Raw genomic sequence first — 8,654 nt, 5'->3', positions numbered from 1 at the left:
GGGTGCCAATTATTGCAATATGGGAGAAAGTTTCTAAAAAGTCATTAGTGGGCGAAGTGAGCAAGCAAAAAGTTGACTTCCTTGAATTGAAAATCTAATTTTGCAATAGATTTTGTCATATCACAACATATTTCACGATGCTCCCATTATTTTCTTTCCTTTCTCTTTTATCTCCTCGATCATCGTTTTTTTTCCTGTTTTTTTATATGTTTTTTTACATTGTTTTGTATTCATTTATCCAAATCCAAATTACATGTACATGCAGGCCCTATATACTTTCATGTCTGAAATTGAACAAAATGCTTTGTTGAAGGATTTTGCTAATTTGATTCTTTTATATTTTTCATTCTGATCAGCGCTCAAGTATACTCTCATCTTTCAAGCAAATTATTGCAAGTGAATTCAAGGTAAGTCTGCGTGGATGTACATTTCCTTTCTCCTCATCCTCTCCTACCCCTCCCCTCTTCTACCCCTCCCCTCTTCTACTCCCCTCCCCTCTTCTCCCCCTCCCCCTCTCCACCCCTTTTAGGTCTACTCCACCCTCTTCCCCACTCTTCTCTCCTTGCCCCTCTCCTCATGTTCTACCCTCTCCTCATCTTCCCCCTCCCTCTCCTACCCCATCCCTCTTTTCCCTCCCCCAACCCATCCCCTGCTTTTTCCCTCGCGTCCCCTCTCCTACCCCTCTCCTCTCCCTCCCCTCCCTCTCCTACCCCTATCCCTCTTTAACCCCTCTCCCTCTCCTCCCCAACCCATCCCCTTGCTTTCCCCTTCCCTTCCCTCCCCCCTCCTCCTCCCACTGCCCAACAGGCTATGGTTGGTTTTACCACACATTCACTATTTTTTTTTCTTTTGTATTGATCTACTTTTATCATTAAAACAAAATTTACATATACATCAAGGTGAACTACCCCTTTAATTTAAACTACCAGTTTTGATACTGTATGATCACTGAAGGGGTGCCCCATGATATTCACAGCCTAATGAACAGTTGCTCAATGACAATCAAAGAATACATGTGAGGCTCTCAAAGAGGAGCTACATCTCGCTGGCTGGATGGATGACTGGCTGGCCAGTTGTATTTGTGCTCTCAACTTCAGATGTATTCAACAGTAGGCGGTGCTGCACCAGCCCGAGTTTGCTCAATCTCGAGATTTTAGCCTGATCTGCCCTCTTTGCGATTGATCTCGAGATTCAAGAAACCCTGTTTCCACCATCTCAAGAAGAGCGATTCCTGCTCGAGCGGGGTATTGGTGCATTATGGTCTAACACCGTGAATAAATAATCCTGAGTGTGTCTGCACCTGCGAATTAGCGGGATAATTTGTAAATAGTGCGCTATTTTGCAAATGATCCCAAGTTGACTTGGGAGTGCAATCTAGAGATTAATCCAGCGAACTAGCGCGATAATTGCGTCCTCATTACACATAATCTCGAGATTGTTCAGATCGGGATAATTTGCAGGGATCAGAAATAGCGTGCTAATTTGAAAACTCGGGCTGATGCAGACGGCCCTTTGGTATCTACATAATCTTTAGGGGTATCCTTTTCATCTATTAAATATCCTCTTGGTCAATAAACAATCCTTTGAAAGTAAAATATAGTGTACCCTTTTAATATGTAGCTGCTGTTTCCATAATGCAAACTAATTTCAGAAAAGCGCTGTGGTATAGTGGTTTTGTCTCAGGACTTTCAAACAGAGGGTCGTGGGTTCGAGTCCTAGTCATGGCCGGTTTTCCTTACAGAAATTTATTCACACTGTGCTGCACTCGACCCAGGTGAGTGGGTACCTGGCAGGATTAATTCCTTGAATGCACGAGCACTGAAAGGCAGCTTGAGCTAAAGCCAGGATAATAGTAATAATATCACTTAGCCTTGGAAAAGATTGTTTTTAGATCTGATGGTGCTGTACAAATGCCAGTTATCATTATTATTAAAAGATCACAAAATAATATTTTCTTCTATATGGCAACACTTGCTTTTCAGCCCATTATTGCAAATTTGCAATATCAAATTGCAGTTCAAATTGTAGTATAAACCATAGTTTTATTGAACAAAAATAAATATAGGCCCTACAGTGTAAGCCTCCACAAGCAATGGAGGTGTGTCCATTCACCCTCCTACACACTCCAAACAGAGGGAGGCACTATAAAGTTAGAAATATTTGACTTTTTGATCCCATTATGACCCACGCAAATCTATTGATCAACCAGGGAATTGTGACTTCAAGCTCGTACTACTGTGAAGGGCATCATAATTGAGCCTCTTTCACATTTGAAGTATACAAAAGCCTTTCGTTTACGGTATGAACACACAAGGGTGGGGGATTCTGCATTGGATTTGGGGCTATTTTAATTCTCCAAATTCCCAATTACCTCTTGCACTAAAGCCCAAAAGTAATTTGCTGTTTTTGCAACTTGTGAGCTTATTTTATAATTTCAGGGTTTACTTTTATCAGCAATCTGCCATCCAAATCCAGAAATGCCTCTTTCACATGTGAAACCTAACCTCTCCTTTAATTGAGAATCTCTTCCACGTATATGCGCAGTGTATTTGAAATCTAACCCTGATGTGAACTTTCTCTTCAGAAGACAAATAAAGTGGAACGTATTATGATATTATGGGGGTGTTGCAAGAAAATATTTGTGATATATTGCAAATATTTTGTTGCAAATTTACAATTGATAGATTAATATTAGCTGTAGTAAGTCAGATTAAACTTCTTGTTTAAAGGAGCAAATTAAGCAATCAATCACTAATCTGCAATTAACTGCAAGACATATGATTGATTTAGGGACAGAAAACTTGCAACACCACATAAGTCATTTCAAAGTTTTTCCTCCATGAATATTTTTAACTGACCAAATACATGTATGAGTGACTTGCATTCAGAATCTGTTCTTGACCATTCAAGAGTGGTCATTTCACAAATATGTTATGATATTATGTCTTCTCTGTTGCTTAAAAGATTAGGGCATGGATCAAAATGACCCCTTTTACTTTTGTTTCTGGTTGCATTTGTTTATTAAAAGCAATTTAGTGTCATGAAGCATACGGTAAGTGAAGGTATGTATGTGAATAGCTGGATTGTCCATTTATCTATTTGGAATGCAGGATCCTAAACAGCTCAATCTAACATCTTGAACAGCTGATAATCATATTCCTCGGGATGTTTGACTTGTAATTTCCAAGGCATTCAGTTGGAGGTCAAGTTTAATTGGAATCCCCAAAAGCAGATGGTGCATTTGAGGTCTTAGTACAACAACTACAGGCACTGGATCCAGTGCCTGACTTTTGTGGGGTCCAAATCATTTTGTCCAAGAAAAGTCGTCAGCCCCAAAATAAGGACCCTCCCCCGAAAAGCTTGACAAGCCCCCCCCCCAAAAAAAAACAACCCTGAAATGGTGAGTGGATAAAGTGGCAATTAGACCATGTGGGTATTGGATGAACTGATGGTAGCCCAAACGATAGTAGATGAGTTTGTAATTGGACGAACTGGCGTTGGACTGTCCATAACATTATGTTTAGCAGGTAAAAAATTGCACGGGGATTTTGGGGCAATTGCACCCCCCCCCCCAGAAGTGCTCAAATGAGCCCTGGAAATCCTCGATTCACTGCAATGTTAAAGCTCATTCAATGTTGCAGATTTATGTACAAGCAGTTGGTTGTACAAAGTAGCCAAAATGACTGATGTTTCGGTTGAAGGCTAAGTCAGCCCATAGCACCCATAAAAAATACTTACCTTATATAAATGTAGGCCTATACAGTGCGTATCAAAAAAAACGGGACAGATTTAAAAAGTCTATAAAATTTTTGTTTCAAATAATGATGTCTATATTTTGGTGTTAATAGATGCTCTAAGATCTTATCTTTGAAATGCAATTTAAAAAAATAAATTTTATTCATGCTTGAGCGAACACGGGACGTTTTTGTTGGGGGTTCAAAAAGAGGCTTGCGCCAGAATTGCGGAATCTGTGTAATACAATGATCAGACTTCTTGCTAATCAGGAGATTTCCTCTTTACCTTTTCATTATCTGTGCCACAATTTTCGAATTATGCTCTCAAATTTCATTTACAAAGTTATTTATTTAATTGAATTATTTTGTTTTTTCATTTAAACTTCTCTTACCTTTTAATTTTCCTTCATAAGTAACTGAGAAAAGAATTTTTTTTTTGTCAACCCAAGCAAGAAGATTTGAATGATTAATTGGGGAACTTGTGATTATTAAAATCGTTTTATTATGTGAAACAAATAATGTTATGTACCTTTAAAAGACATGAATCTATTTATCAATGGGTCATTAATTCCTTGACCAAGTTTAATTGCTTGACAGGAAACACAGGAAGGGATTCATGTCTTTCAATGGCAATGGTGTATTGAGTCAAATTTGAAGGAGCTAGATATGGCAGATCAGGTAAAATGTATTAAAAAGTTGTGAGTGGGCGAAGTGAGCACGCAAATATTCCCACTTTTTTTAATTACAATATCAAATTCTGTGATAGATTTTGACATAATATTCAGAAAATATCATATTTTACTTTCTATCTTTCCTTTTATTTCCTGTCCACTTTTTTTCTTGGTCATGATTTTTTTAATTGGGGGGGGGAGCAACCTGAGCGCCCACCCATCTGTGTTGCTTTGTTCAAAAGGCACCATAATCTTTGTAGCACATAATGAAAGGATTTGATTTGAATTTAAAAATCCATGCTCTCCCATAATTCGGTTGAAAAAAAATAATTTTAGCTTGAAGAAGGAATATTCAAAGCTAACAGAGAGCATATTAAAAAGAAATAACAGAATAATTCAAGCAAATAAATAGATATGAAAATGAATTTTGACCGCATGATTTGAAAATTATGGCAAAGATAATGAAAAGGTAAAGAGGAAGTCTGCTAATAAGCAAGAAGTCCGATCATCATATTACTCATATTCTGCAATTCTGGCGCAAGCCTCTTTTTGAACCCCCAATAAAAACGTCCCGTGTTCGCTCAAGCATGAACGAAACTAAAAATTTTTAATAGCATTTGAAAGACCAGACCTTATAGCACCTATTAACACCAAAATAAAGACATAATGATTTGAAACTAAAATTTTATAGACTTTTCAAATCTGTCCCGTTTTTTTTGATACGCACTGTATAAATGCCAAACAAGTAAAATCAGACCAAAAAAAGCATTTCAAAGAATTGTTTGATAAGCGATGATACCTAGGGCTAGTAGGCGGACATGAAAATGGAGGCAAAATTAAAAGGGACATGACGATTTTCTTGAAAAAAATATGAAATCTCCAGTAGGTGGTTTCAAACCGCCTCGATCACAAGAATCCCCGTTAAATTACGAGAACTTTTTTAGGCTGAAAAATACCCGTTAATTATTCCTGCATTCACACCGCCCTGAAACATACCCTTCGGGATAAGTTCCTGAAGTTACGAGCATGCGCAGTATGGTCTGATAAGCAGGCAAGGCGCGAGATTCAAAATCACTAGCCCAGCAGCCACCCACAGCTCCCGCGCCCAACGACGACCAACGACACGCTGGGCTAAAAGTTCCCGTAATTTGCTTTCACATCGCCAAAATACCTGCGACCTTGGAAAAATCCCCGCGAAAGTTCCCGTAATTTCGCCAAGTACCTACTATTTAGCGGGTATTTTCTTTCGGGGAGATTACGCGTAGCTTGCTTTCACATTACCAAAATACCTGGTATTTTCTGATCGGGGTAAATTTCCCGATCAGAGAATACCTGGAACTGGCGAACTTCGAGGCGGTCTGAAACCACTTAGTGTTATGGGACAGGAGGGGAGCTGAGAGAGAGAGAGAGAGGTGGGAGGGGGGGCGTAGGAAGTGAAAGACGGGGGGGGGGGGGGGAAGGAGAGAGGAAGAGAGAGTAGGAGGAGCAATAAAAGAGTGATATGGGGAGAGATAGGTGGATATGCCCCAGTGGATTTGTGGAATGTTAAAACTGTTTTTGGAGCTACAGAGGATCAGGAAAAGAAATTCAAAGATGTACTTGTCATCAAGCCCTCCAGAGGACAAGGGCCAATGAATCTTTTATTGGGGGGTAATAACCAGAGAAATGGACATACCAGAAAGTAGTAGAGGGTAAATAGAATTTGAGGGGAGGATTTAAAAGTTGCACTTTTGGAATCGCTCGCGCATCTGAACAATTTCCTTCAAGATGGAAATGGTTGTAGTGTTCTAATGTCTGGTCAATAGTTGGAACTTCAAGTTCTTAGGCTTAAAATCATTTCAAGGTTCAGTACTTTTGGTCTACATTACCTTTTGTGATGTAGTAGATTCTTTCTGTGGTTGAAGCATGGAGCTCCATGGTTGAAGCCATAAACTGTAAATGTGAAGGGGTAGGCCTACCAACTCTGACCTGAAATATAAACATTATGAACTAATAGAGTTCTTGTAGCAAAAGTTCATTAATATATGCAAGTATTTCCTTTGGTTTTAATTAAAAGAGAGAAAGAATACGATAGTAATTTGATCTATACCACTTTCCAAATTAAAAAAAGCTTGGAGCATTCTAGTTTGTTAGCTAAATTATGAAAAATGAATGCTGTGTGAATTTATGCAGTGGTGTGTGAAAATTTATTCATGATCCATGCTCTTTTCCTTGAATTTTACATGCATTTCCCATTTTTTTCCGAGTTGTCGGGTGAATTCTTTTCTCCCCTTTTTCAGAGTGTTGGCCTGGGCTGTTTGTCTAGATCTGTTGTCAAAAGTGTAGCTCAACTATATTTCAAAGCACACAATGTCCAATACCTAAAAAAGAAAAAAATTGAATTCAAAGTTGAATTGTCCCCCCAAAATGAATGATAGACAACATTGATATTTATCATATTCATAATGTAAACTGTCAATAAGCAAAAATCTCCTTACACAGAATATGGGCATACAGTGTATACTATTGGCTGTCTGTGCTCATGCTGTATGAGTAAAATAATAAGATTATGAAAATACTAATTATGAATACATTTTGACAAAGATTTAAATACTATCCAAAGTCAAATCAGTTATTGCATCTACACATAACATGAATAAACATAGGCCTTTAAAGCATGGAGCCATTAACACAGAAATAGCTCCATGGCCTAAGTATTCAATTTTCTTCTTATTCACATTATGTCGTGTGTGAGGCGTTGACCCTCATTGCTCTGTGCAAACACACAAAAATTAGTATTTGTGTGGAAATGACCTCTTGCTCCCGCTGTAATGACTTTGACAGAGATCACGCAAACAAGTATCCACTTTTGGACTGTTTATTATATGACTCGCACAAATAGCTCACATTTCTAAAAATCAACCAACCATCCGCTTCCGAACAAATACACCATTATAGAGATTCAATGTATAGATTTGAGTATTTTCAGTTTGAGCCTTTCTGGGCTTAATGAGCAAAGGAAGTTTATCATTTTCTATAAGTTCTCCCCATTTTCTGTGGGGGGTGGGGGTATAGATTTTTATATTTTCAGTTTGAGCCTATCTTTTAATGAGCAAAGGGAGTTTATTTTTTTCTATATTTTAAAGTTCTCTCCATTTTCTGTGGAGGGGGGGGGTAGATTTGAGTATTTTCTGTTTGAGCCTTTCTGAGCTTAAAGGGGAAGTTCACCCTGACAAAAAGTTTATTGTAAAAGTAGCAGAAAAAATAATAAAAAATATTGACGAAGGTTTGAGAAAAATTCATCAAATAATTAAAAAGTTATTAGAATGTGACGTGACGTCATATGCGAGCAGCATTCCTACATAGCGAATGGAAAAAAAATCAATGAAATGTCATTTTCTCAGAAAATTGAAAATGGTTTTCATTGTACCTTTTGTATATCAATAGACAAATCATTTCACACCCGATTATGAATAGAAAACATAATTAAGTCATCAGGAACCATAAAAAATTTGGAATTCATGCGTTTTATATTACATAACACATGGGGCAGCTGCTCGTTTGTGACGTCACAAATCCAAAACTTTGAACTCTAATAACTTTCTTATTCTTTAACGGATTTTCCTAAAACCTTCACCAATAATTTTTACTATTTTTTCTGCTATTTTTACGACAAAGTTTTCTTCAGGGTGAACTTTCCCTTCAATGAGCAAAGGAAGTTTATCTTTTTGTATATTTTAAAGTTCTCCCCATTTTCTGTTGCGGGGGGGGGGTGGGTAGATTTGAGTATTTTCAGTTGAGCCTTTCTGAGCTTAATGAGCAAAGGAAGTTGATCTTTTTTGATATTTTAAAGTTCTCCCCATTTTCAGTGGGGGGAACAAAGGAATGGGGGTGTGCCCTGCTGGAAAGAACACAGTCACACAGTGTGATCACAGTGTGTTCACATTGTGGACAATTTGAACATACTACAATGTAAAATGCTCAAATTCAACAGTGTGAAGATATTTTCACACTGTGGACACCCCGACAGTGTGACTGTTCACAGCGTGTTCACATGGTCGAATCTGAATATGTGATTCATGATGTTGAAATACTGAAACTCAACAGTGTGAAGATATTTTCACACTGTGGACACCCCGACAGTGTGACTGTTCACAGCGTGTTCACATGGTCGAATCTGATTATGTGATTTACGATGTTTAAACGCTCAAAGTCAACAGTGTGAAGATATTTTGACACTGTGGACACCCAAACAGTGTGACAGTTCACA

At 38.1% G+C, this 8,654-nt stretch overlaps 1 protein-coding gene across 1 annotated transcript in view; it reads left to right on the top strand.

Moving 5' to 3' along the window:
- Window positions 1-356: 356 nt before the first annotated feature.
- LOC121421733 (tetraspanin-9-like) overlaps window positions 357-8,654 on the top strand; it is a 37,487-nt gene continuing 29,189 nt past the window's right edge. Inside the window, exon 1 of the mRNA XM_041616516.1 lies at window positions 357-407. The gene's annotated coding sequence lies outside the window, so the exon portion shown is untranslated. The remainder of the gene's footprint in view (window positions 408-8,654) is intronic.

Source organism: Lytechinus variegatus, chromosome 9 (assembly GCF_018143015.1).
Source record: "Lytechinus variegatus isolate NC3 chromosome 9, Lvar_3.0, whole genome shotgun sequence".
NCBI classification, from domain to species: domain Eukaryota; kingdom Metazoa; phylum Echinodermata; class Echinoidea; order Temnopleuroida; family Toxopneustidae; genus Lytechinus; species Lytechinus variegatus.
This window is presented reverse-complemented; position numbering and strand designations above follow the sequence as displayed.